The sequence below is a fragment of the Heloderma suspectum genome, chromosome 2 (assembly GCF_057233095.1).
Source record: "Heloderma suspectum isolate Gila_16-S chromosome 2, 16-S_ref, whole genome shotgun sequence".
NCBI lineage: Eukaryota > Metazoa > Chordata > Lepidosauria > Squamata > Helodermatidae > Heloderma > Heloderma suspectum.
Window position 1 is genome coordinate 320,517,065 of NC_139459.1, and position 27,505 is coordinate 320,544,569.

Below are 27,505 nucleotides of genomic sequence, written 5' to 3' on the forward strand. Positions count from 1 at the left end.
AAAATAAAAGAAACAAACAAAACAATTAAAATCCCCTTAAAAATGCCAGGCAGGAGTCCACAGGGAAGGCCTGGTGGCGGTGGTAGAGGCGATGGCGGCAGCAGGCCCAGCGGCAGCAAGCACGCCTCTTCCCCGGTGGTGGTGGTGGTGGCTTCTCCTGCAGGCCCTGGCTCTCCCAGGCCACCTCAGCCAGCCAGCTTATGTAGCCCCTCCAGGGGCTCTGTACCTGGGGGCCTGGTCCTGCAGGGACTGGCGGTCTGCCAGGCAGAAGTCCACAAGGAAGGCCTGGTGGTGGTGGTGGCAGCGGCGGCGGCAGCAGGCCCGGCGGCGGCAGCAGCAGGCCCAGCGGCAGCAAGCACACCTCTTCCCCGGTGGTGGTGGTGGTGGCTTCTCCTGCAGGCCCTGGCTCTCCCAGGCCACCTCAGCCAGCCAGCTTATGTAGCCCCTCCAGGGAGGGGCAGGTGGAGCAGCACAGCTGGCTCGGTACCTGGGGGCCTGGTCCTGCAGGGACTGGCGGTCTGCCAGGCAGAAGTCCACAAGGAAGGCCTGGTGGTGGTGGCAGCGGCGGCAGCAGCAGGCCCAGCGGCGGCAGCAGCAGGCCCAGCGGCGGCAAGCACGCCTCTTCCCCGGTGGTGGTGGTGGCTTCTCCTGCAGGCCCTGGCTCTCACAAGACAGAAGAGCTTTCGTTCAGTCAAAAGGCAGATCAGGGAATAGGGATTCAACATGTGCTGGATATGGTTATACTCCATCCAGGCTCGTGGTCTTGGACTCAGCCCTGAACCTTGATGCCCAGGTCTCGGCAGTGGCCACAAGGGCATTTGCACAGCTGAGGCTAGTGCACCAACTGTGCCCATTCCTAGAGATGGCCACAATCACCATGCTTAGTTACATCCCATTTGAACTACTGTAATGCGCTCTACATGGGACTGCCTTTGAAACCTGTTCAGAAATTTCAGCTGGTCCAGAATGCTGAGGCCAGACTGTTGACTGGGGCTGAGTACAGGGAGTATCTAGGGATGGCGGAGAATTTCTCGCCGAAACTTCAGGGGGCCGAGCGCCAATGTGTTTGGCCACCCGAAGAAGTTTCGGGGAGAAATTCTCCGCCCCCCCACCCCCGCCCCCCCCGGGACGGGACTTACCTTTCCCGAATGTCCCTCCCGGCGGCGGGTCCCGGCGGCAGTTCGGCAGGTCTTCGACAGGGGCAGAGGCGGCAGCCGGTCTTTCGACCGGCTGCCGCCGCCGCCATTCCAAGAAAAGGGGGGGGGAAAAACGCCCCCGTGATAGGCTACGTGATGATTAACGTAGCCTATCACAGCTAGATTTGCAAAGTCAGCCGTGATAGGCTACGTAAATCGTCACGTAGCCTATCACGGGTGACTTAAAAAAAAAAAAAAGCGCGTACGGCTAATGGCGGCCCCCATAGGGAGCCGCCATTCACGTTCCTTATTTGGTTGCTGTAGTCTACGTAAAGATTACGTAGACTACAGCGAAAATAAGGGCAATGCTATTTGCGTTGCCCTTATTTTCGCTGTAGTCTACATAAAGATTTACGTAGACTACAGCGACCAAATAAGGAACGCGAATGGCGGCTCCCTATGGGGGCCGCCATTAGCGTACGTGCTTTTTTTTTTTTAAAGTCACCCGTGATAGGCTACGTGACGATTAACGTAGCCTATCATGGCTGACTTTGCAGATCTAGCCGTGATAGGCTACGTTAATCGTCACGTAGCCTATCATGGGGGCGTTGTTTTTTTTTTAACTTTTAATTTCGCGGCTGGGCGAGGCGAGACGCCTCCTCCCCGGCCTGAATTTCAGCCGGGCGAGGCGGGAAGCCTCCCCCTGGGCCTGAATTTCGGGGGGAGAGCAGCGAAGCGCCTCCCCCCCACCGCGAACAAGCTGCGAGATCAGGTAAGTGGCTTTCGTGCACTCCTAGGAGCATCTGACTCCCTTATTACAGCAGCTTGACTGGATACTGGTCTGTTTAAAGGCAGAATTCAAAGTGCTGGTTATGACCTATAAAGCTCTATATGCTTTGGGACCAGGCTACCTGAAAGACTGCCTTTTCCCATATGAGCCCACCCAATTCTTAAGATCTTCTGGAGAGGGCCTTCTTTCAAGACCACCATCTTCAGAGGCGAGGTTGGTGGAGACCCAAGAGAAGGCCTTTTCAGAGGCCATTCCTTGGCTTTGGAACGCTCTACCAGGGGATGCTAGATTTCCTCCCTCTCTGCTGTCCTTCCACCAGCAGGCAAAGCCTGCTTTATTTAAAAAGGCCTTTAGCCTGTAAGTGGATCTGTTGGGTTGACTGCTGCTTTTAAGAACTTTTTTTTTGTGTAATTGTTACGTTTTTATTATATTTTAATGTATTGTTTTAATCAATTTTAACTGCTTCTATAAGCCACCTTGGGTACCATTTTGGAGTAGAAAGATGGGGTAGAAATAAAACAAATAGTGCTGACAAGGGAAAAGGCTTTCTCTTTCTCTGTGGACAGGGAGGCTCTGGGCAATTGTTCTGTACCAGTCTGTGCGCAGAAAAAAGAGTCATTGCCTTTGTGTTCAGAGGGCACAGAGCAATGACTCAATGCACAAAGAAAGGGATTCTAATAATGTCAAGGGTTGGGCTTCAGAGAAGGCTCAGGCCTTTGAGAGGGAGGAGTATGGGAGGAGCCCAGATCTGATGCCATCTGGCCCCTGATGGTGTTGTGGAAGGTTATCTGGCTTTAGGGCTGGAAAAGTTAACCATGCCAATCTACTAATTAAAGTTAGTCTTCTGATAATGCTGGCAGTCTTTTACAAGCCATTTGCAGTGGGAACTACCCCTCCCCCAATTAGGAAGAGGCAGTCGAATTTTGAAAAAATATTTGAGAGCAGGTTATGGGACTTGGCACTTACATTAATAATTAACATTCTGAAATTGCCCTGGAATATAGCTTTGTTTTAATCCTTGCATTGCTTTCCAGTGCACGGCAACCTACCCAGCTGACACACTTCCTGGAATCTTATATCATAATATCCATTGTATAGTTAAAGCTTGCAGCCGTTATATTGTTGTTGTTAATGATGATGATGTTCAGGGGTCTGGTCTCCAGTGTGTATTCAAAATTATTCTGAAGTTTTATTTTGAAGGAACTCTCTGGATAGGTGCATAATGATTTCCTTTTCCTGAATGAAAAAGGAATTCCAGTCTTATGCGGTCAAAGCACAGCAACACACACGTGATCATTTCACCTCTTCGAAAAGAAGTGTCATTATGTCTTTTAAAACTCCTCATGAACCCATCCCCTGGGAATAGTGGAAGAGGGTAGTGTTTCTGAAAGTATTGCTGAAATTAATTTTTTCTGATAACTTTTAAATCAATACAAGATTAGATGTAGTTTTTTGCCTGCAAGAAGCCAAGAGCTAAAATTGAAACATGGAGTGAAACTTACAACATACAGGCAGCCAACCAGATTAAATGAAGTCTGAGGATTCCAAAATCAATGTCTAGACACAACATTTGGGATAGAAAATATATGCTTTGCAGAGGCCGAATTTGGACATAATGATCTCAGTGCGATGAGACCGAGAGCAAGTCATATATCAGCACACTCCCTTATTCCTCCTCCCCTCCCCTCTTCCTCTCATGTGTTGGCTTTGAGGAAAATATTGTGGTTTGTTAAACTATGGTTTCCATGATGTAGAATTGGGAGCGACTGTGGTTTAAGCAGTGCTTACAAACCAGGATACTGTGACACAGGAAGGAAGAGACAGTGCACGGTAATAAGGCTCATTCTCTGTCTGATAAACCATGATTTATCCTATTAATTGTTACATCCTAACCAGGCCAGAGACTTCTAAGGCAGAGGGTTTACATTCCTTCTTCTTAAAACTCAAAGTCTGTCAAAATACATTATTGTTGAGGCCTGTAAACTCCACATTCAATAGGTTCTAATTCCACACATGCGTAATGTTGATCAAGTTACACATTTCAGAATTTTTGTGCCTCTAAATTTGGGGACTCCAACAAGGTGCCCATGGCCTTCAGAGAACTTCTTTGGCATCTGCCAAACTCCCCGCCCTCCTGATTTTGGGCAGGTGGGAGGAACTGAAATAAATAAATAAATAAATAAATTAATAAATAAATAAAAACTGGGAGGCAGGAGTGCTGCAAAGTACTTACTTTATTTCCAAAAATGCCTCTGTGCCCTCAAGTGATAAGCTGGTTGGTAGGAAGCATCCTGGAGGGCTAGAGGGGGTGCTGCGGATCAAGGGGGTGTTTTGCCTGTGCTGTGTGTGTTTTGATTATTCTTTAACTGGGGGGGGTGTTTCCTGGGGTTTGGTGGGGAGTGTGTGCGTGGGGGGGGGGTGCCTGGTGTTTTGCGTGTGTTTATGGTGTGCTTGGGTATTTTACCTGTGCGCGTGCGTGTACGCGCATCACTAGCTTGCCTTCTGTGAAATGTGTGTTTTGTTGCAGTGTGTGGGGAAAACATGTGATGATTTGGCATTTGAGGCTCAGACTCCAGTTCTGGCCTTGAACTCAGTTTCTTGGCCAAATTGTTTGTCTCTGAAGTCTGAACCTCATCAATTTGCTTCTGTGAAATGGGTGTTGGCGAAGAACATGGGGTGATGGAGCAGTTCAAAAGAGTGGTTTTGAACCCATCTCTGCCTTGTACTTGCACATCAGGGACCTGTTGTATATCATCCAAAACTGTAGGAAACAAAATAATAGCTCAAGTTACAGGAAGGCAGATTTTGTTTGGGGACAATGGGGGACAATGCATACCATGCAAAGCCAGGTCCTCAGCCTGCTACTCCTAGCACTACCTGAGTCCCTTTCTCCATGGTGGAAGAGGTATGGAACCAGTACGGAAAAAGGCAAAATGCCTCAGAGGTAGGGCAATGATGTCAGTGGGCGTGGCCATGTCCGCTGATGTCATCTGTCCTTTAGAGAGCCTGCAGGGTAACTTTGCCCCCCACAACAACATAGTTCTGCACCCCTGTTCTAAAACAAAACATTAAATCTTGCTTGTGGCAGTTGGACAAGACATGCATTTTTCTGAAGATTTTGTGCCAGATATTGACATGTTTGGAAAGATGACAGCTTTTTAATTTTTGTTATGGAACAGCAGGAGACATGGGCCAAATGTTCATTTTGTTCCTCCTTGATGTAGGTGTTGGCTAACTTAAAAGTGATCAGTGACAGCTGATGGCCTGGAGGACACGAACCCTTTCAGCAGCATAAAATGGTGCAGCTGAGACAAAAATGTGTTTTGTTGTTCAGCCATGACGTTCAGTCATGTCCAACTCTTCGCGACCCCATGGACCATAGCACACCAGGCCTTCCTGTCCTGTACTCTCTGCCGGAGCGTGCTCAAGTCCATATTCATTGCATCAGTGATGCTATCTAGCCATCTCATCCTCTGCCGTCTTCTCCTTTTGCCTTCAGTCTTTCCCAGCATCAGGGACTTTTCCAGAGAGTTTTCTATTTGCATCAGGTGGCCAAAATATTTGAGCTTCAGCTTCAGTATCTGTCCTTCCAAGGAGCACTCAGGGTTGATTTCCTTTAGGATGGACTGATTTGACCTCCTTGCAGTCCAGGGGACTCGTAAGAGTCTTCTCCAGCACCACAGTTCGAAAGCATTGATTCTTCGGCGCTCAGCCTTCCTTATAGTCCAGCTCTCACAGCCATGCGTTACTATTGGGAAAACCATAGCTTTGATTAGACGGACCTTTGTCAGCAAGGTGATGTCTCTGCTTCTTACTATGCTGTCTAGGTTTGCCATAGCTTTTCCTCCCAAGGACCAAGCGTCTTTTAATTTCATGGCTACAGTCACCGTCTGCGGTGATCTTGGAGCCCAAGAAAATAAAATCTGTCACTGCTTCCATTTCTTCCCCTTCCATATGCCAGGAAGTGATGGGGCCAGATGCCATGATCTTCGTTTTTTCAATGTTGAGTTTCAAACCAGTTTTTGCACTCTCCTCTTTCACCCTCAACAAGAGGCTCTTGAGATCCTCTTTGCTTTCTGCCATTAGGGTGGTATCATCTATGTATCTGAGGTTGTTGATAATTCTCCCGGCAATCTTAATTCCGACCTGTGATTCATCCAGCCTGGCGTTTCTCATGATGTACTCTGCATATAAGTTAAATAAGCAGGACGACAATATGCAGCCTTGTCATACTCCTTTCCCAATTTTGAACCAATCGGTTGTTCCATGTCTTGTTCTTAGGGATGTACGAAAGTCACTTACCTGGTCTCGCAGCTTGCTTCACGGTGGGGGGGAGGCGCTTCGCTTCTCCCCCCAAAGTTCAGGCCGGGGGGGGAGGTTTCCTGCCTCGCCCGGCCGAAATTCAGGCCGGGGAGGAGGCTTCCCGCCTTGCCTGGACAAAATTCAGGCCGGGGAGAAGCGCCCCATCTCCCCGGCCACGAACTTCAAAAGAAAAGTAAAAAAAAAAAAAAAAAGCCCGGTGATAGGCTACGTAACGATTTACGTAGCCTATCACGGCTAGATCTGCAAAGTCAGCCGTGCTAGGCTACGTTAATCGTCACGTAGCCTATCACAGGTGACTTAAAAAAAAAAAAAAGTGTGTACGGATAATGGCGGCCCCCATAGGGAGCCGCCATTCCCGTTCCTTATTTGGTCGCTGTAGTCTACATAAATGTTTACGTAGACTACGGCGAAAATAAGAGCAACGCTATTTGCGTTGCCCTTATTTTCGCCATAGTCTACGTAAACATTTACGTAGACTACAGCGACTAAATAAGGAACGCGAATGGCGGCTCCCTATGGGGGCCGCCATTAGCGTACGTGCTTTTTTTTTTTTTTAAGTCACCCGTGATAGGCTACGTGACGATTGACGTAGCCTATCACGGCTGACTTTGCAGATCTAGCTATGATAGGCTACGTGAATCGTCACGTAGCCTATCAGGGGGCGTTTTTTGTTTTTTTTTAACTTTCGCGTTCGCGGCCAGGCGAGGCAGGAAGCCTCCCCCCCGGTCTGAATTTTGGCCGGGGCGAGGCGGGAAGCCTCCCCCCCCTGGCCTGAACTTCGCGGGGGGAGCAGCGAAGCGCCTCCCCCCCACCGCGAACGTCCTTCGAGGACAGGTAAGGGACTTTCGTCCACCCCTACTATGAGTGCTACTCCATTTCTTCTAAGGGATTCTTGCCCACAGTAGTAGATATGACGGTCATCTGAATTAAATTTGCCCATGCCTGTCCATTTTAGTTTGCTGATTCCCAAGATGTCGATGTTCAATCTTGCCATCTCATGTTTGACCACCTCCAGCTTACCTTGATTCATTGACCTTACATTCCAGGTTCCTAAACAATATTGTTCTTTACAGCATTGGACTTTCTTTTTACCACCAGACACATCCACAGCTGAGTGTCCTTTTGGCTTTGGCCCAGCCACTTCACTCTTTCTGGTGCTACTTGGACACCTTCCGACCTGAGGGGCTCATCTTCTGGCGCCATATCTTTTAGCCTTGTGATACGTTCCATGGGGTTTTCTTGGCAAGAATCCTGGAGTGGGTTGCCATTTCCTTCTCCACACTTTGTCAGAACTCTCTGCCATGACCCGTCTGTCTTGGGTGGCCCTGCACGGCATAGCTTATGGCTTCACTGAGTTACGCAAGCCCCTTCGCCACAACAAGGCAGTGATCCATGAAGGGGAAGACCAAGAAGACCCAAGTTCAAATCCCCATTTGGCCATGAATCTCACTGGATGAGATTCATTATCTCTCAGCCTAACCTCAATCTGTTGTGAAGATAAAATGGGGGGGAAACATGTATCCTTCCTTTAACTCTTGGAGGAATGCCATTGATCATAAAGTGGATCTAAGCCCTAATCTTTCTGAGCCTGCGCTTTATCTCTAATAGTGGCTGAAATGACAACCATGGGCCTTTCTCAAAAAATATTTGGCCCATCACATGTAGCTGGACATTACATGCGTTGGGACAGATATTTTTTGAGTACAGAGGACAGATTTGGTCCTCTGTACTAGAATGCAGGAAGGTTATCTGTGGACAGCTGGGGGAGCTTATGATGAGTCTGTTGTCACAAACAGATGACTCTACCTTTTGCAGGGGTGGAGGATCATCTTTAATGGTCTGCACTTGGTGACATATAGATCCAGATGGTTTCCTGATGGTTGCTGAGGGAATTTCCTACAGAATTGTCTAATGGTCCTTGTTCATTTGGTCCTTAGCTTCAGAACCTATACCAACTGGATTTGAGACACCCCAGTGGGCAACTAAGCCAAGTCCAAGCAGGAAAACATCACCACAGACTCAAAAGTAAATTAAAACACATTAAGGGAACAATCCTATGCCTGCTAGTCAGCAGTTAGATGGCCATAGGATATGTCAGTTCCCGAAAAATCGACCTTCCCCGCCTCCCATGCTAACTCGCAGGCAGCTCGGAATGGCCCTGCAGTCCGTGCTCGGAAGACAAGAATGGAGCTGCAAAAATGGAGTGTTCCTGGGGGTGTTCTGGGGTGTCAGGGTGGACACTGAGCCCATAGATTCCCAGAGTAGTTCTGATTCTGAGGAAGAGCAGTCGCTCCTAGGAGAGGAGCGCGCTCCTCTTTCCCAGGGCCAACAGCTGGCAGAGATTCTTCCCACCAGCATTCCTAGCTTAGATAGCAGTCCAGGGAGTGACAGAGTGTGGATAGCAGACTTGGTGGACGCGCGACACCAACGCAGAGAGCGGCGCCAAATGGAGGGCGCAGAAAGGAGGCGTAGTGCCCGGTTGGCGTGCAAACAATGGCTGCGCCCAGAGGATCCAAAGGAAAAGGGGAGGGACTCTCCCTAGTCCTTAAGTTCAGGGGTCTGCCAGTAATTCCCTTTCAAACAGGGACCAACTGTTCCAACTTAGGGCATAGGTACTGTGCTGCTCAGATCTAGTTGCAGGTAGAGTTGTTAAGTTGTAAAAGAAGATTTGAAAGGAATCCCTTTGTCTGTGTCTGGGCTTGGCTACTGGATTAGACTGAGAGGCCTCCAAGGAGCCCTTGACATGGGGCAGGGAAGGTGGAAATGCTGGTATGACACATCCAATGTGTCATCTGGGAACTGCTTTCCCCACTCCACCTTCCCACAGCTAGACAGCCAAAATCGGCTGTCTAGCTGCAAATGCAGGGCAGCTGAAGTGCAGAGGGGATGATCCCCTCTGTGCTTCTCCTGCTCTGCATTGGATAAGTGGTTGCCTCTGAGTTTGGACGCCATAGGATTTCTCCCTCCATGCTTTATTTAAGAAAATTACAAAAAAGTAAGAAAATTAGTGTGATGATTACATGCAAATAATATCAAAACTTCCTTTTGATTATGTTATTAGTGGTGAAAGAGAATATAACATAAATTTAAGATTAATGAAAAGGATTGCAGTTGACAAAGCTGGCATTGCAACTGTAGAGAGCAAGAGAGCAAACTGAGCTTTTAGCATTGTTGTTTGGATAAGATGACTTGCTCTCAGCACCCTCCTGCACCCTACTTGCATTTTAAAGCTAAATTAAAAGATACTAACATTTCTAACTTCCCCTTGACTTCTTTGTGCACACTACTTGAATGTAAAAAGCTAAGCTAAAGCATTACTAAGTTCCTCTAGGCATGTGAAGAATTAAACTTGACACCCATGTAGTTAAATATAGAAGCTAAAGTGGAAAAAAAATGTTTCTGGGACATCCAATGGTGTCATTCTGCAAATTCAAATAGCTCTAGCAGAGCTCTGCTGAATCTTTCTGTTGTGTAAGTGGTTGCCCATGATGCTTGCACAACCAGGTGTGCAAGCAGTTGTAGTGAGATACATTCTGGAAGATTACTGCCAAGGGTGCAGTGGTATATAATGATGGTTCCCCATGGTTGAGTAATTATGCCTGGATCGCCCTCTGTGAGGCCCCTTGTGCCTGAACATTCTCATCAGAGAATTTAGGGAGGATTTTCTGGCCAGGGCTGCCAGGTGGGCAGATAAGCTAATCACAGATCCCAGATGTGGGATGTGATAGCAAATCACTCATGAATAATGTATGCAGCCTTGAAGATATGCAAGAGATGTATGCAACCCTTGAAGGTTACAGATGTGGTTTGCGAATTCACAGGTGTAGATGATGGTTAGTTGGTCACGTAGGCATGAGTTAGTATAAAAAGCCCCAGAGGGTTCATAACAATGAACCTCTCCATGGGCAAGGATTGCATCACGTGCCATGGCTGATCAGATCTGGAGCATCTGTTACTGTGTTGGGGTTCCTAGTAACTGGGGTGTAAATACTGTGTATCTGCCTATTCCTTTCCATGTTCCCTGCTACCTCTCCCTCTGAATAAAATCTGGGAAAGGAATTGACCTGGTATACTTACTGGCTTGTTTGAGTCCAAAAGAACCTCTGCCCCTGGCCAAACAGCAGTTGTGTGACAGGTTGCACAAGAGTTATGTCTAATGGGTTGCACAAGAGGTAATGTAAAACTGCTTGTGCAACTGTGCTTGGATTGTTCTCTTGTGCATAGTTCAGAACCAAGTTTCTACTAGTGCAACTAGGGTTGGTGCGAGTGCCTGATTCCGTCCAGGAATCTGGTGGAACCTCCTCTGCCTGCACCCTCGAGCCCCAGTCACCAAGCCCCTGACCCCACTCGCCCCCTGTCTGTGCTCGGCAAGCTGCCTGCACTCACCCAGCGACCTCATTGAGCTCCGTGGTTGCCATTTTTTGAAAAATAAAATGGTGATTACAAAAATGCCCATCTTTGCATAAGCATGAAAATACACATTTTTTAAAAAAAAAATGACACATTTGGATACTGCCCAAAGGGTTAACTCTGGTTGCATCAGTTATAAAAATGTTGCATCAATTCTAAAATCTTAAATCCATATTTTGTTCCCAGTTCTTGTACCTAAGACATAATGGCACTTAAGGGGTTAACCAAATTTTGGATTAAAGGGTTAACCAAATTTGGTTCTAAGATAGCTTTAAGTCTGGAAATGATTCCAAGTCTCATATTCAGAAATAAAACGAAATACCAATTTCAGAAAATATTCTAAGACCAAATTTCAGAAAGTAAAGGGTTAACATTATTTGCAAGTTCTAAAGTCTAAGAGTTTTAAGAGGTCCACAGTTGCCCAAATCTTTGGGTGGTCCAGCAAAGATCAGAGGAGAAGCAGTGAGAGAATGAAGTGAAGAAGTAGCACAATTGAGCTCTCACTATCTGTGCTTGCCTTGTATACACTTGTCCTGGCCAGAGGTGGGGGCCCCCGTGAATGATGAGACAACCATCTTCCAATCAAAAATGGGGTGTGTGGGTGGTTAGAAGCGAGGTTTCTATCTATCTCCCAACAATCTCATGTTTTGCGCCCATGTGTTTTGAGAATATCTCGGGCATTATCACTAACAGAAGAATCTGAGACTTCCTAAAATGTTGCTAATAGTCTACCGTCTGGCATGTTATCTTGATTAATGTGTTTCTCTCTGGTATATCTGTCCTGAACTTGTGGTCCTCTTTGGTCATATATGCCTTAATACCTCTTCCAAATCATTGTCCGTGCTTGTTGTTATGGCTTCCCAAACAAGAAACATCAAGTAAGGACATTCTTCAACATCTTTCATCAGCAGCACAGGTGCACAACCTGAGATGCTTAACAAAGATTATTTCCTCGCGGTTGGTATCTCAGCATGCATCAGTTCTTCTGTCCCTTCGCTCACATCAGCAGCTCTGAAAACACAGCTCACCAAGACTTCGCTATTGTTCTGCAAAAACTGTTTGCAAAAGGCAGCTGCATTTTTTCCTTCTTCTTTCAAAGCCAGTCTTTTAACATTTATTCTGATGTATTAATGCCCTAACATTAATTAGCATAGTATCACAATTTCAGGGTCTTCTTGCCCATGGGTTAGGGGTCTAGAATATAAATCTGGGGACTTCTTAAAAGTGAGATTAGGGTCTTTTAGGGAGTCTTCTTGTAGGTCTGCTCAAAACACTCATTCAGACCATTCCACCATTCCAGATCAAATTAGCCATCTGCAGCGTGAAGTAGCCTCTTCAGTCTTTCATTGTTGTTGTTGTTCAGTCGTTCAGTCGTGTTCGACTCTTCGTGACCCCATGGACCATAGCACGCCAGGCCTTCCTGTCCTGCGCTCTCTCCCGGAGCGTGCTCAAGTTCATATTCGTTGCATCCGTAATGCTATCTAGCCATCTCATTCTCTGCCGTCCCCTTCTCCTTTTGCCTTCAGTCTTTCCCAGCATCAGGGTCTTTTCCAGGGAGTTTTCTCATCGCATTAGGTGGCCAAAATATTGGAGCTTCAGCTTCATTATCTGTCCTTCCAATGAGCACTCAGGGTTGATTTCCTTTAGGATGGACTGATTTGACCTCCTTGCAGTCCCGGGGACTCGTAAGAGTCTTCTCCAGCACCACAGTTCGAAAGCATCAATTCTTCGGCGCTCAGCCTTCCTTATAGTCCAGCTCTCACAGCCATACTTTACTACTGGGAAAACCATAGCTTTGATTAGACGGACCTTTGTCGGCAAGGTGATGTCTCTGCTTCTTACTATGCTGTCTAGGTTGGCCATAGCTTTCCTCCCAAGGAGCAAGCGTCTTTTAATTTCATGGCTACAGTCACCGTCTGCAGTGATCTTGGAGCCCAAGAAAGTAAAATCTGTCACTGCTTCCATTTCTTCCCCTTCTATATGCCAGGAAGTGATGGGGCCAGATGCCATGATCTTAGTTTTTTTAATGTTGAGTTTCAAACCAGCTTTTGCACTCTCCTCTTTCACCCTCAACAAGAGTCTCTTTAGATCCTCTTCGCTTTCTGCCATTAGGGTGGTATTGTCTGCATATCGGAGGTTGTTGATAATTCTCCCAGCAATCTTAATTCCGACCTCTGATTCATCCAACCCGGCATTTCTCATGATGTACTCTGCATATAAGTTAAATAAGCAGGGTGACAATATGCAGCCTTGTCGTACTCCTTTCCCAATTTTGAACCAATCGGTTGTTCCATGTCTGGTTCTGACTGTTGCTTCTTGACCCTCGTACAGGTTTCTCAGGAGACAGGTAAGGTGGTCTGGTACTCCCATCACTTTCAGAATTTGCCACAGTTTGATGTGATCCACACAATCAAAGGCTTTAGCGTAGTCAATGAAGCAGAAATAGACGTTTTTCTGGAATTCTCTTGCTTTCTCCATGATGCAGCGAATGTTGGCGATTTGATCTCTAGTTCCTCTGCCTCTTCGAAACCCAGCTTGTACTTCCGGTAGTTCTCGGTTCACATACTGCTGAAGCCTAGCTTGTAGGATTTTGAGCATCACCTTGCTGGCATGTGAAATGAGCGCAATTGTGCGGTAGTTTGAACACTCTTTGGCATTGCCCTTCTTTGGAATTGGAATGTAAACTGACCTTTTCCAGTCTTGTGGCCACTGTTGAGTGTTCCAAATTTGTTGGCATATTGAATGCAGCACTTTAACAGCATCATCTTTTAGGATTTTAAATAGCTCAGCTGGAATACTGTCATCTCCGCTAGCTTTGTTGTTACTAATGCTTCCTAAGGCCCACTTGACTTCACTCTCTAGGATGTCCGGCTCAAGTTCAGTGACCGCACTATCATGGCTATCAGGGACATTCAGATCTTTCCTGTATAGTTCTTCTGTGTATTCTTGCCACCTCTTCTTAATCTCATCTGCTTCTGTTAGGTCCCTGCCTTCTTTGTCCTTTATCATGCCCGTCTTTGCACAAAACGTTCCCTTGAGATCTCCAATTTTCTTGAAAAGATCTCTAGTCTTTCCCATTCTGTTGTTTTCCTCGATTTCTTTGCATTGTTCATTTAAGAAGGCCTTCTTGTCTCTCCTTGCTATTCTCTAGAACTCTGCATTCAGTTGGGTATATCTTCCCCTTTCTCCCTTGCTTTTCGCTTCCCTTCTTTCGTGAGCTACTTGTAAAGCCTCATCAGACAGCCACTTGGCTTTCTTGCATTTCTTTTTCTTTGGGATGGATTTCGTTGCTGCCTCCTGAACAATGTTACGGACCTCCGTCCATAGTTCCTCAGGCACTCTGTCTATCAGGTCTAATCCCTGAAATCTATTCCTCACCTCCACTGTATATTCATCAGGGATATGATTTAGGTCATACCTGAACGGTTTAGTGGTTTTCCCGACGTTCTTCAATTTAAGCCGAAATTTTGCAACAAGAAGCTCATGATCTGAGCCACAGTCAGCTCCAGGTCTTGTTTTGACTGACTGTATGGAGCTTCTCCATCTTTGGCTGCAAAGGACATAATCAATCTGATTTCGATATTGACCATCTGGTGACGTCCATGTGTAGAGTCGCCTCTTGTGCTGTTGGAAAAGAGTGTTTGCTATGATCAGCATGTTCTCTTGGCAAAACTCTATTAGCTTTTGTCCTGCTTCATTTTGTACACCAAGGCCATGCCTGCCTGTTATCCCAGTGATTTCTTGACTTCCTACTTTAGCATTCCAATCCCCTATGATGAAGAGGACATCTTTTTTTGGTGTGAGTTCTAGAAGGTGTTGTAGGTCTTCATAGAACCGATCAACCTCAGCTTCTTCGGCCTCAATGGTTGGGGCACAGACTTGAATGACTGTGATGTTGAATGATTTGCCTTGGATTCGTACTGAGATCATTCTATCATTTTTAAGATTGTACCCCAATACTGCTTTTCCCACCCTTTTGTTGACTATGAGTGCTACTCCATTTCTTCTAAGGGATTCTTGCCCACAATAGTAGATATGATGGTCACCTGAATTAAATTCGCCCATGCCTGTCCATTTTAGTTCGCTGATTCCCAAGATGTCGATGTTCAATCTTGCCATCTCATGTTTGACCACCTCCAGCTTACCTTGATTCATTGATCTGACATTCCAGGTTCCTAAACAATATTGTTCTTTACAGCATAGGATTTTCTTTTCACCACCAGACACATCCACAGCTGAGTGTCCTTTCGGGTTCGGCCCAGCCGCTTCACTCTTTCTGTCGCTACTTGGAAATACCCTCTGCTCTTCCCCAGTAGTATATTGGACACCTTCCGACCTGAGGGGCTCATCTTCCGGCATCATCTCTTTTAGCCTTGTGATACGTTCCATGGGGTTTTCTTGGCAAGAATCCTGGAGTGGGTTGCCATTTCCTTCTCCAGTGGACCACATTTTGTCAGAACTCTCTGCCATGACCTGTCCGTCTTGGGTGGCCCTGCACGGCATAGCTTATGGCTTCACTGAGTTACGCAAGCCCCTTCGCCACAACAAGGCAGTGATCCATGAAGGGGAGTCTTTCATTAGCAACATTATTTAACGCTTCTCAGTGCCCGATAAACAGTCCTGCTGGGGTCCTAGTCAACTACAATTGCTCCTAGACATCCTCAGCCAAACCATACAGCCATATCAGCTCCTTGATACTCTGAGGACCTGATGATATAGCAAGGTTGGCAACTAGAATGCAGATGGCAAAAGATTTGAAGCAAAGATGACCAAACACAGATTAGAGCCCATTTGGGGGCTATTCTGTGGCTGCTATGGCAGCCAAAAAAGCTTATTTCACCACCACCACCACTGCATCTGGACAATGTTGTCCAACAGAGCTGTTTTGAACGGTCAGGTGCCTGCTTAGTACGGGCCCAGTGGATCAGCAGTTGGAACCTTTGAAGGCCCATTGTGATCAATTTGCATTACATTTTGCAGATAAAATTGCTCGTATGCACTTCTACTTGGATGCCAAAGTTCTGACAGAATCAGAAAGGGATGTAGCCATGGCACTGTCTGGTCCTGTTGGTACAGATGAGGGTGCTGACAAGCTGCTTAGAGGACTGAGGCCTACCACTTGCTCTTTAGAACCTTACTCCTCCCGGCTAGCAAAGTCTGCCAGGGCTGGGTTTACAAAAAGGACATCAGAATTGGTCAATGCCTGTCTAAGGGATGGAGTAATTCCAGCAATCCCAAAGAAGGCAGTAGTAATCCACTGTTGAAGAAGCCAGGTCTATATTTCTTGGCTATGGAGAATTATTAACCAGTTTCAAAAATCTACCATTTCTGGGCAAGGTTTTGGAGTGCCTGGTGTCATGTCAGCTCCAGGCAGTTTTGGATGGCAATGATTATTTAGTTCCATTCCAGTCTGGCTTCTGTCATGGGTTTGGGACAACAACTGCCTTGGTCACCCTATGAATGACCTCACCCAGGGAATGGATGCGGAGGAGTGTGACATTATTGGTTCTCCTGGACTCTCAGCAGCTTTTGACCATAGTATACTTCTGTACCATCTCTCATGGATTGGACTTGGGTACCTGCTGTTGCGGTGGCTCCAGTCCTTCCTGGGGGTGGGGATAGACCAAGAATGTGGAGCTGGAGGACTTCTGTTCCACCCCTTGGCCATTGACATTTTGGGTGCCTCCAAGTTCTGTCTTGTCCCTATGCTTTGCAACATCTACATGAAACCGCTGGGAGGTCATCTGGAGGTTTGGCTGACGTGTTGTTATCAATATGTGGACAACAAGGAAGTTCTGCCTCTCTTTTCTACCATCTAATCCCAGGGAAGCAGACCAAATGGGTGTCTGAGGGCAGTATTAAAGATTATTATTTAAAATAAATAAAGTTACTTTCCAGATATATTTTTAAGGAACTGGCAATTCTAGTGCTTCTACATGTGATTCTTTCATTTTCTTTTTTTCTTTTTTTTGTCATTTTGTAATGCCATAGTAATAGAAGTTGTAGGCTATCATGAACACAACGCTGCATATCTCCACTAATGAGTTAACTAATAACAGTATACATTTTTGAAAACTGATAACATCTAAGTCATCATTGCAGACACAAGCAACAGGATTTACATTTTGACCTCAGGATTGCGTGGAGGACAACTTTTTGATGAAGAATACTGCTTATAGTACAAAAGAATAGTACTGCTTGTGGGATCTGTTTTTTGTTTTCTGTTTTAAATGTGAAAGCAAAACAGCAGCAGCCATTTTGGCACACCTCTGCTTTAAATTGCATCATATAACAACATTGTTAAAATCAACCAGATGTCACTTTAAAGAACAGCAGAGATCTGTATGCTGGAATATCTAAAGCCTATTCTTTTCTTGGCAGCTGCAAGTAATCAGGTTTGAATAAAGTGTGTGTACACACGCGCACACACACGCACATGCATATCATAAATGGATGTATAATATTCATGCAGGTGTGTGTATATACAAGAACATACAATACATCTGATTGCAAGAAGATGTATATATCTCCCACATATATCTCATATGTGGGAGATATCTCACATATCTCCCAGCCTTCTTGCAATCAGATGTATTGTATGTTCTTGTATATACACACACCTGCATGAATATTATACATCCATTTAACATAGTAACTACTGAAGCCAAAATGTTTACCACTAAATATATTTTGAAATTATTCTGTTGTTAGTCTATCTATCACATACACATATACATATACATACATACATATACATACATATATATATATATATATATATATATATATATACCAACCCACTTACTATCAGATGTATTGGATGTTCCAACCCACTTACTATCAGATGTATTGGATGTTCCAACCCACTTACTATCAGATGTATTGGATGTTCTTGGATTTCAATATTTAAAGTCCTAAAGCTATTTTATTTACTCTGCTCTAGGGGAGGAATAATAACAAGATGTTATATTATTTGTTGTCCTGCTGCTTCTGCTTGTTATTACAGAAATGTGATTGCTGCAGTCATTACTATTTGTGAATAGATGGCAGGAAGCCTTGTTGCTTTGTTTATGCATGTTGATGTGGTTATGTGGGAGGCATGCATTTGCCTTATCACATAATGTCAGACTTTGTTAGCACAGGCCTATGAGACAACTCTGAGAAGTATATGATTTTCTTTATGTAGGATGATGTGCTGTTATGTAGGAGGTACACCTTTGACTTAAGTAATATTAGACTTGGTTAGCAAAGGACTGGGAGATGATATGGTCTGTAACCGCATTATGAATGTTCTGGGGAAGCAAATCTCAATACATAGATTGAGTTTTTTCCATTCAGTTACAAAATGGCCACGCAAACAAACAAAAGTCAGGCTCAGACAATCTGGGGTGGTGTGGACAAAACAGTTTGATCCGTGAACTAGGCTCTTGCATGTAAACAGCTCCCCATGTGGTGACATTCATTGTGTGGAGTGGTTAGGGACAAAGAAAGCTGCTTTATACAAAGTCAAATCATAAATCTGTATCTTAAATCTCTGCATTGCTAGTAGGTTTTATTGTGGTTGTATTCTGGTTGTATTGTTATATTATGGTTTTAATGTTTTCATATTATATATTGTTTTATTGTGTGGTTTTGGGTTTTAATTTCTGTGAACCGCCCAGAGAGCTTCGGCTATTGGGTGGTATAGAAATGAAATGAAATGAAATGAATGAATGAATCATTGGCCATAGCTCAGAAGAAGAGCCCTTGCTTTGCATGCAGAAGGTCACAGGTTCGATCCCAGCATATTCAGGTAGTGCAGCCTGGAAAAAACTCCTGCCTGAAACCCTGGAAAGCCTCTGCCAGTCAGTGTCAACAATGCTGGGCTAGATGGACCAACGGCCTGACTCCGTACAAGGCAGCTTCCTATGGGTAGAATCCAACTAAAGTCCTACTTATAGTAGACCCATTGACATGAATGGGACTTAGGTTAGTCATCAAGTCCATTCATTTCACTGAGTCTACTCTAAGTAGGACTTTAGTTGAATTCTACCCTATGTTCCTATATATTCTTATGTTCTTTTGTAGCTCAGTATTGACTGCACTGACTGGCAGAGGCTCTCCAGGGCATGAGACAGGCATTTTTCCAGTCCTATCTGGAGATGCCAGAGTTTGAACCTGGGACCTTTTACTTGCAAAGCATGTGTTCTACCACCAAGCTAGAAACATTCCCCAAAGCTTTACGAAGTATCTTAAATGTAGCATCCCAAACATGTTCACTGGTCCTTAGAATACAAAGTTTTATTTAACAGAACTAGTTGAGGACTGAAAAACTATCAGAAAGAAAAACTCAATCATTCCTAGTTTCACTTTCTCCTGGTACCTTAGACCTGCTGGAATCATACTGGAATAACAGAATTCTAAAAAAAATCAGAGCCTAAGCCAATAAAATGAAGGTAGATTGAAGACTCTGTCACACTGATGTGTAATACGGTCTAGCTGTTTGTGTGATATATGCTGATGTACACGGTGGTGTATCATAGTGGCTATAATCCTGCACTGTTAAGTCAGAAAGTTCCTGGTCTGAATCTTTCTTCTGCCATGAATTCACCAACTCATGACCTTAGGCAACCTATTCTGTCTAAGACTTTGGCTTCATATGCAAAGCAAGCTATTAATACTGACCTACCTTATGGGGCTGATGTAAAGATAAATTAGGTGAAGTGCTCTGCACACTCTGAAGTGCTATATACATGCTAAAATATGTTAATTAATTGGTTCATTTGACATATGTGAGTTCTAAGTGGCTTCTCATAAAATAAAACTACTAAAGTCACCCAGTTCCTAAAATTTTGAGAATACAAACTGAAAATAAGAGAAGTTCGAATAATTGTATGATGGTAATCATCAGAACCTTCTGGAGAAGCACATTTATGTATTTATTCATTTGAATTGATTTTATATCAATTGATTCCAAAGTATCTAAAAATGATGAAGAAATAAAACAACAATTGTAATCTATCTCATATTTTAACAACCTACACTAAAACGTATCAGGATAAAAATCCAAGACCGAGTGCACAAACAGTATAAACCAGTCATTAAAAGCCACCTGAAAGGGAAATAGTATGAAAGTTCATATAACAAGGAAAAAATAGCTTGGTGGATCTCCCTGGGTATAGAATCCCACAACTGCAGTGTCACCACTAAAAAGGCCCTGTCCCTGGTACCTACCAATAACATCCTTGCTAATGATGGGTCAGAGAACATAGCCTTTGATGCTGATCTCAGGGCTTGGGCAGGTTCCTATAGGTGCATGTGGATATTCAGGTAATCTGACCTTTGGCCATTTAAAACTTTAAAGGTCAACACCAGAACTTTAAATTTAACCCAGAAAAGGAGTTGTAACCAATGAAATGTGGATCAGTATAATGCATACTGAATGGCTTGCCATATGGCACAGCCACCACATAGTTCCCTACCATTTCATTCATTGCACACATTAATTGTACATTCATAGAATCATAAAATAGCAGGGTTGGAAGGGGCCTACAAGGCCACTGAGTCCAACCCCCTGCTCAATGCAGGAATCCAAGTCAGAGCATCCCTGACAGATGGCTGTCCAGCCTTGTCTTGATCTTGAAAGCCTCCAGTGTGGGAGAGCCCACCACCCCCCTAGATAGTTGGTTCCTTTGTCGTGTTGCTCTAACAGTCAGGATGTTTTTCCTAATGTTCAGCTGGAATCTGGCTTCCTGTAACTTGAGCCCATTATTCCGTGTCCCGCACTCTGGCATGATTGGGAAGAGATCCTGGCCTTCCTCTCTGTGACAACCTTTCAAGTACTTGAAGAGCGCTATCATATCTAGGGATGTCAGAGAATTCCGCGACGGATCTCGGTGAGGCCGAATGCACTGGCAATACCCCGAAATCCATCGCGGAATGAAGCCCCCACCCCTCCAACTCACAAAAGGCGCACGGGACGAAGTCCCCGCCGCCCCCAACCCACAAAAGGCATGCGAAACGGAGCACTTACCTGTTCCCATCCACGCTGCTTTGCAAATGGCGGCTGTCCTGGGGCCGCCATTCACTTCCTCCTCTTCATAGCCGTGATAGGCTAAGTAAATACTTACGTAGCCTATCACAGCTAATGCAGGGACGCCATTTGTGTCCCTGTGGAGGCCGTGATAGGCTACGTAAGTATTTACGTAGCCTATCATGGCAGGGGGAAAAAACCCCAGCGTACGCAAATGGCTGTAGCTGCCGCCATTTGCGTACGCTGGGGATTTTTCCCCCTGCCGTGATAGGCTACGTAAATATTTACATAGTCTATCACAGCTCGATACAGGGATGCAAATGGCGGCGGCTATGACAGCCGCCATTTGCGTCCCTGCAGGGCTGCCCAGCTGCTGGATGTCCAGCTGTGGGTGGCCGGAGCTGGCCGGTGGCTCCACAGCTTGGCCGCGGAGCAGAGCCGGCCGGGCAGGATTCCGGGGGAGAGGACTGGATCACCTCCCCACCCCGTCGAGGATTCCAGGGGGAGGGACAGAACGCCTCCCCCCCACCGCGGAAACAGAACGGAATGGAAGGTAAGTGTTCCGTCCATCCCTAATCATATCTCCCCTCAGTCTTCTCTTCTCAAGGCTATGCCCAGTTCTTTCAGTCTCTCCTCATAGGGCTTTGTTTCCAGTCCCTGATCATCTCTGTTGCCCTCCTTTGAACCCTCTCCAGTTTGTTTGCATCCTTCTTAAAGTGTGGTGCCCAGAACTGGACACAGTACTCCAGATGAGGCCTAGCCAGTGCTAAGTAGCGGGGAACTAGTACTTCCCGGGATTTGGAAGCTATGCTTCCATGAATGCAGCCCAAAATAGCATTGGCCTTTTTTGCAGCCACATCACTTTGTTGGCTCATATTCAGCTTGTGATCGACAACAATTCCAAGATCCTTCTCACTTGTAGTGTGGTTGAGCCATGTATCCCCCATCTTGTAACTGTGCCTTTGGTTTTTTTTTTCCTAGGTGCAGAACTTGACATTTATCACTATTAAATGTCATTCTGTTGTTTTCTGCCCAGTGCTCCAGTCTATCCAGATCACTTTGAATTTTCTTTCTGTCTTCCAAAGTATTCGCTATCCCGCCCAATTTTGTGTCATCTGCAAATTTGATCAGCATTCCCTGCACCTCCTGCTCCAAGTCATTAATAACCATGTTGAAGAGCACTGGGCCCAGGACTGAGCCCTGCAGTACCCCACTCATTACCTCTCCCCACTTTGGGAAGGTCCTGTTGATAAGCCAATCAGTCCAATTCTACAGAGTCCAATTCTGTAGCCAAATGTGGATCCACCAGATCGTTGTTTCATCTAGCCCTCTTTGAGCTAGTTTGCTCATTAGGATATCATGGGGTACTTTGTCGAAAGCTTTGCTGAAGTCGAGGTATATGATGTCTACAGCATTCCCACAGTCCACAAGGGAGGTTACTTGATCAAAAAATGAGATCAGATTCATCTGGCAGGATTTGTTTTTGACAAATTCATGTTGGCTTGGAGTAATCACTTGCATTGTTTTCAAGGTGCTTAAGATGGATTGCTTTATCATCTGCTCCAGAATTTTCCCAGGGATTGATGTCAGTAGTTCCCAGGTTCCTCCTTTTTACCCTTTTTGAAGATAGGGACAACATTAGCTCTCCTCCAGTCATCTGGCACTTCCCCCATCCTCCATGATTTCTCAAAGAGAATAGACAGCGGTTCTGAGAGTTCTTCCGCCTGTTCCTTTATTACCCAAGGATGCAGTTCATCCGGCCCTGGAGATTTGAACTCATTCAAAGTAATTAGGTGTTCCTTGACCATATGCCTATCGATGTCAAGCTGCAATCCTGCCCCTTCAGCCTGTACTTTGCCTTTGCCACGGGGCTCATAGACCCTCTTTTGGGAGAAGACTGAGCCAAAGTAGGAATTGAGCACCTCTGCCTTTTCTTTGCCATCATCTTTTATCATTTTGTCGTCCTTATTTAATAGGTGAACAACCATTTATTTCCTCTGCCTTTTACTATACATGTAGCTGAAGAAAGCCTTTTTGTTGTTTTTAGCATCCCTCGCTAACCTCAGCTCGTTCTCAGCTTTAGCCTTCCTGATGCCATCCCTGCAATTTTGTGCTACCTGCCTGTACTCTTCCTTTGTTACTTGGCCTTTTTTCCACTTCCTATTAGGGATGTACGAAAGTCACTTACCATTTCACGGATCTGCTTCGCGGTGTGGGGGGATGTGCTCCATCCCTCCCCCCGGAATCCTGCCCAGCCGGCTCCGCTCCACAGGGATTCCGCGGAGCCACCGGCCAGCTCCACCCGCAGCCGGACATCCGGCTGCTGGGCAGCCAGGACGCAAATGGCGGCAGCTGTAGCTGCCGCCGTTTGCATCCCTGTACTTAACTGTGATAGGCTACATAAATATTTACGTAGCCTATCACGGCAAAGAAAAAAAAACACGTATGCAAATGGCGGTGGCTATGGCTGCCACCATTTGCGCTCGCTGTGCCCAGCAGCGGCCGCCCCCGCCAGAGCTGCTGCCCCATCACCACCGCACCTGCCACCCCCGCCGCCACTGCTGCCGCACCTTTCGCCCCCGCTCCCACCACCACCGCTGCACCTGCTGCCCTCACCGCCGCCCCTGCCGCCGCTGCCTCTTCCACCGCCCTTTCCACTGCCACCTGCCGCCGCCGTACCTTCTGCCTCCACCCCCGCCGCCCCCACCCCACCGCTGCCACCATTGCCCCTGCCATCCCCGCCGCTGCCCCTTCCGCCGCCACCACTTCTTCCGCCACCCCTGCCGCCACACCTGCCAGCCCTGCCACCGCCGCCACCCCTGCCGCACCTTCTGCCACCGCACCTTCCGCCGCCGCCGCGCCACCGCTGAAACCGCCGCCAAAGTCACCGCCGAAGCCGTCGCATCCGCCGCAGGTAAGCTTCGTCCCGGGGGGTTCCGCAGGGCGGGCAGGGGGACAGGAGGCCGTTCTGCCATGGATTCTGGGGGGCCAAATGCCAGTGTATTCGGCCTCACTGGAATCCGTGGCGGAATTCTCTGCCATCCCTACTTTCTATATGTGTCCTTTTTTGTTTTCAAGTCATCCCTAAACTTTTTGTGAAGCCACATTGGCTTCTTCTGTTGTCTTCCACCTTTTCTTCTTGTTGGAATTGTTTGTGATTGTGCCTTGAGAATTTACTTTTTTAAAAGCTCCCACCCATCTTGGACTCCTTTTTTCGTTAGCGTCGCTTGCCATGGGACCTTACTGATCATTGTTCTGAGTTTCTTAAAATCAGCTTTCCTAAAATCCAGGGTACACGTTTGACTACACTCGGCTTTTGCTTCCCTTAGGACCAAGAACTCAAGTGCAACATGGTCGCTTTCCCCCAGAGTTCCTGTAACTGCTACTTTATCCACTAAGTCATCTCTGTTGGTTAGGTTCAAGTCAAGGATAGCTGATCCTCTAGTTCCTTCCTCTACTTTCTGTAGGAGGAAGTTATCTGCCACACAACTCAGGAATTTCCTGGAGAGGCCATGTTTTGCAGAATTTGTCTCTCAACAAATATCAGGGAAATTGAAGTCCCCTATTACTACTACATTATGCTTCCTTGAAACATTGGCTATTTGCTTTTCAAAAGTTTCATCCTCGTCTTCTCCTTGATTGGGTGGCAGGTAGTAGACTCTGACTACCAGGTTCCTTTTATTCTTTGCTCCATTTATTTTGATCCAGATGCTCTCGATGGAGCTACCAAGATCATCCTGATGTATTTCTGTGCAGAGATATGTAGTTTTCACATATCTCTGCACAGTGCAACCCCACCTCCCTTTCTGTTCCTCCTGTTCTTTTTGAACAAGTTATATCCTTCAATTGCTGTATTCCAGTCATGAGAGTCATCCCACCAAGTCTCAGTTATACCTATCACGTCATAATTTCCCTCTTGTATTAAGAGTTCAAGTTCGTTCTGTTTGTTTTCCATACTCTGGGCATTAGTATATAGACATCGAAGACCATGTGTTTCATAGTCTGGCTTTCTTCCTACATGTGTCTGAAGACTATTATTGGGCGCTATTAGAGCTGTTCTCTCCATAGCAGCGCATGCGCCTACATCCATTATTACCCCAAACATTACATCTCCCTTCCCCGTAGGATTCAGTTTAAAGCCCTCCTGATGAAGTTCTTCATGCTGTGGCCAAACACATTCTTCCCAGCCTTTGTGAGGTGCAACCTGTCCTTGCCAACAGCCCATCTTCCCGGAAGTATAGCCCGTGGTCCCAGAATCTCTCTCGTCAGCACCACCTTCGTAGCCAGTCATTCATCCAGGGTATTTTTCGTTCCCTTTCTATCTCACTTCTAACTACTGGAAGTATGGATGAGAAAACTTTCTGGGCCCCAAAGTTCTTGGGTTTCCTTCCCAAAGCTTCGAATTCTGATGTCTTTTCTTCGTAGCTCCGCTTGGTGGTATCATTTGTTCCCACATGGATGAGAAGAAAGAGATACCTGTCAGTGGGCTTTATGAGTGCAGGCTACCTTTCAGTAGGGGTGGATGAAAGTCCCTTACCTGTCGTCGAAGGACGTTCGCGGTGGGGGGGAGGCGCTTCGCTGCTCCCCCCGCGAAGTTCAGGCCGGGGGGGGAGGCTTCCCGCCTCGCCCCAGCCGAAATTCAGGCCGGGGGGGAGGCTTCCCGCCTCGGCCCGGCCGCGAACGCGAAAGTTTAAAAAAAACAAAAAACGCCCCCTGATAGGCTACGTGACGATTCACGTAGCCTATCACGGCTAGATCTGCAAAGTCAGCCGTGATAGGCTACGTCAATCGTCACGTAGCCTATCACGGGTGACTTAAAAAAAAAAAAAAGCGCGTACGCTAATGGCGGCCCCCATAGGGAGGCGCCATTCGCGTTCCTTATTTAGTCGCTGTAGTCTACGTAAATGTTTACGTAGACTACGGCAAAAATAAGGGCAATGCAAATAGCGTTGCCCTTATTTTCGCCGTAGTCTACGTAAACATTTACGTAGACTATAGCGACCAAATAAGGAACGGGAATGGCGGCTCCCTATGGGGGCCGCCATTATCCGTATGTGCTTTTTTTTTTTTTTAAGTCACCCGTGATAGGCTACGTGATGATTGACGTAGCCTATCACGGCTGACTTTGCAAATCTAGCTGTGATAGGCTACGTGAATCGTCACGTAGCCTATCAGGGGGCTTTTTTTTTTTTCTTTGATTGCAATGGCGGCGGCAGCAGCCGGTCGAAAGACCGGCTGCCGCTCCCGCCCCGCTCGAATACCCGCCGAACCGCCGGCCGGACCCGCCACCGGGAGGGACATTCGGTGAAGGTAAGTTCCATCCCGGGGGGGGGCGGGGGGGTTCAGAGGATTTCTCCCCGAAACGTGTTCGGGGGGCCAAACACGTTGGCACTCGGCCCCCCGAAGTTTCGGGGAGAAATTCTCCGCCATCCCTACCTTTCAGTCACGTCTCTAATCTGTCCTCCTAGGAGACAACATAGCTGGCGAGTCCACGGGTCTTTGTGACATCCCACTTGGGTCTCAATCAATTCATGTGTTCATTGCTACATCCAGCCCCTTGTCTGCTTTGAAAATAGAAGCTATTCTCTGAAAATATTAGCAATGGACTGATCTGTGTTTCATGTAATATTCACATTTTTTCCAAGCACGGGTTCATTACATTCTGCATCATTGTGTGAATTTTTTAAAGTCTGCCAAAAGTTTGTATGCATTTTCATCTGCATGAAAATTCATATGCATTTTTGTATGATTTTCCTCCATATATTTGCAAGCACTCCTAATATATGGCTTTGGGCTATTGTCCCAAATTATGCATTTTGCATGCAATGTTCACTAATGTATGTAGTTTTGTATGCATTTTTTGATGAGAGAACCCCATCATAACATTTGGTAAAGTGTGAAAACTGAGGAATAATTGCCTTCCTGTTCACATATTAGTTCAGGACATGCACATTAAGTTGGTTCATATTAAAAAAGCAAACCAAACAATTTTCTCACCCATCCCTAAAAAATATTACACATTCTGGACAATTATTAGGGCTGTGCACCGCTTTGGCCCAAAGCCCAAGTCGAAGCAGGCTGCTTCAGGTCATTTCGAACCCCTTCTGAGGCAAAGTGGAGGGGGCACAAAGCAACCCAGATCAGGTCAGGAGCTCTCCAAAGCAGGACCAGGACCTAGGTGAGCTTTGGAGCTTCGACACTCCTGGCCCAGCCGCACTGGCGCCTCCAGGTCCTTACCTGGGAGCCGCCCAACACTGCCTCCGTCACTGCCACCTCCACTGTCGCCTCCGTTGCTGCTGCCTCTGATTTCTGATTGGATAAATGGCACTAGACCTGCAGGATCTGTGAGCCTTCTTGGCATCCTGGCCACTGTTACTAGCATCTCATGCTAATCAAAGGGGTAAGGCTAAGCATATTGCTATTGTTGATATGGTTTGCTCCTGAAACACCTGTAAACGGCAATGCACGTAGGAATTGCCAGTGTGATATAGTGGTTAGAGTGTAGATCTGGGACTTGGGAGATCCGGGTTCTAGTCCACACTCAGACATGAAGCTCACAGCTCACTGGGTGACTTGGGGCCAATCACTGACTCTCAGCCTAACCAACCTCACAGGGTTGTTATGAGGATACAGTGGAGAGGAGGACAATCATGTATGCCACCTTGGGCTCCTTAGAGAAAGGGTGGAATATAAATATCACAAATAAATAATATTAAACTGGGGGTAAGTGGGTGTTCAAAGAGGCAAAATCTGGCATGACCTTACAGCAGGGATAGAAGAAGACATTCAGCATGCCCCTAATCCTAGAGCTAAATATTTTGTTTCTATTGATAC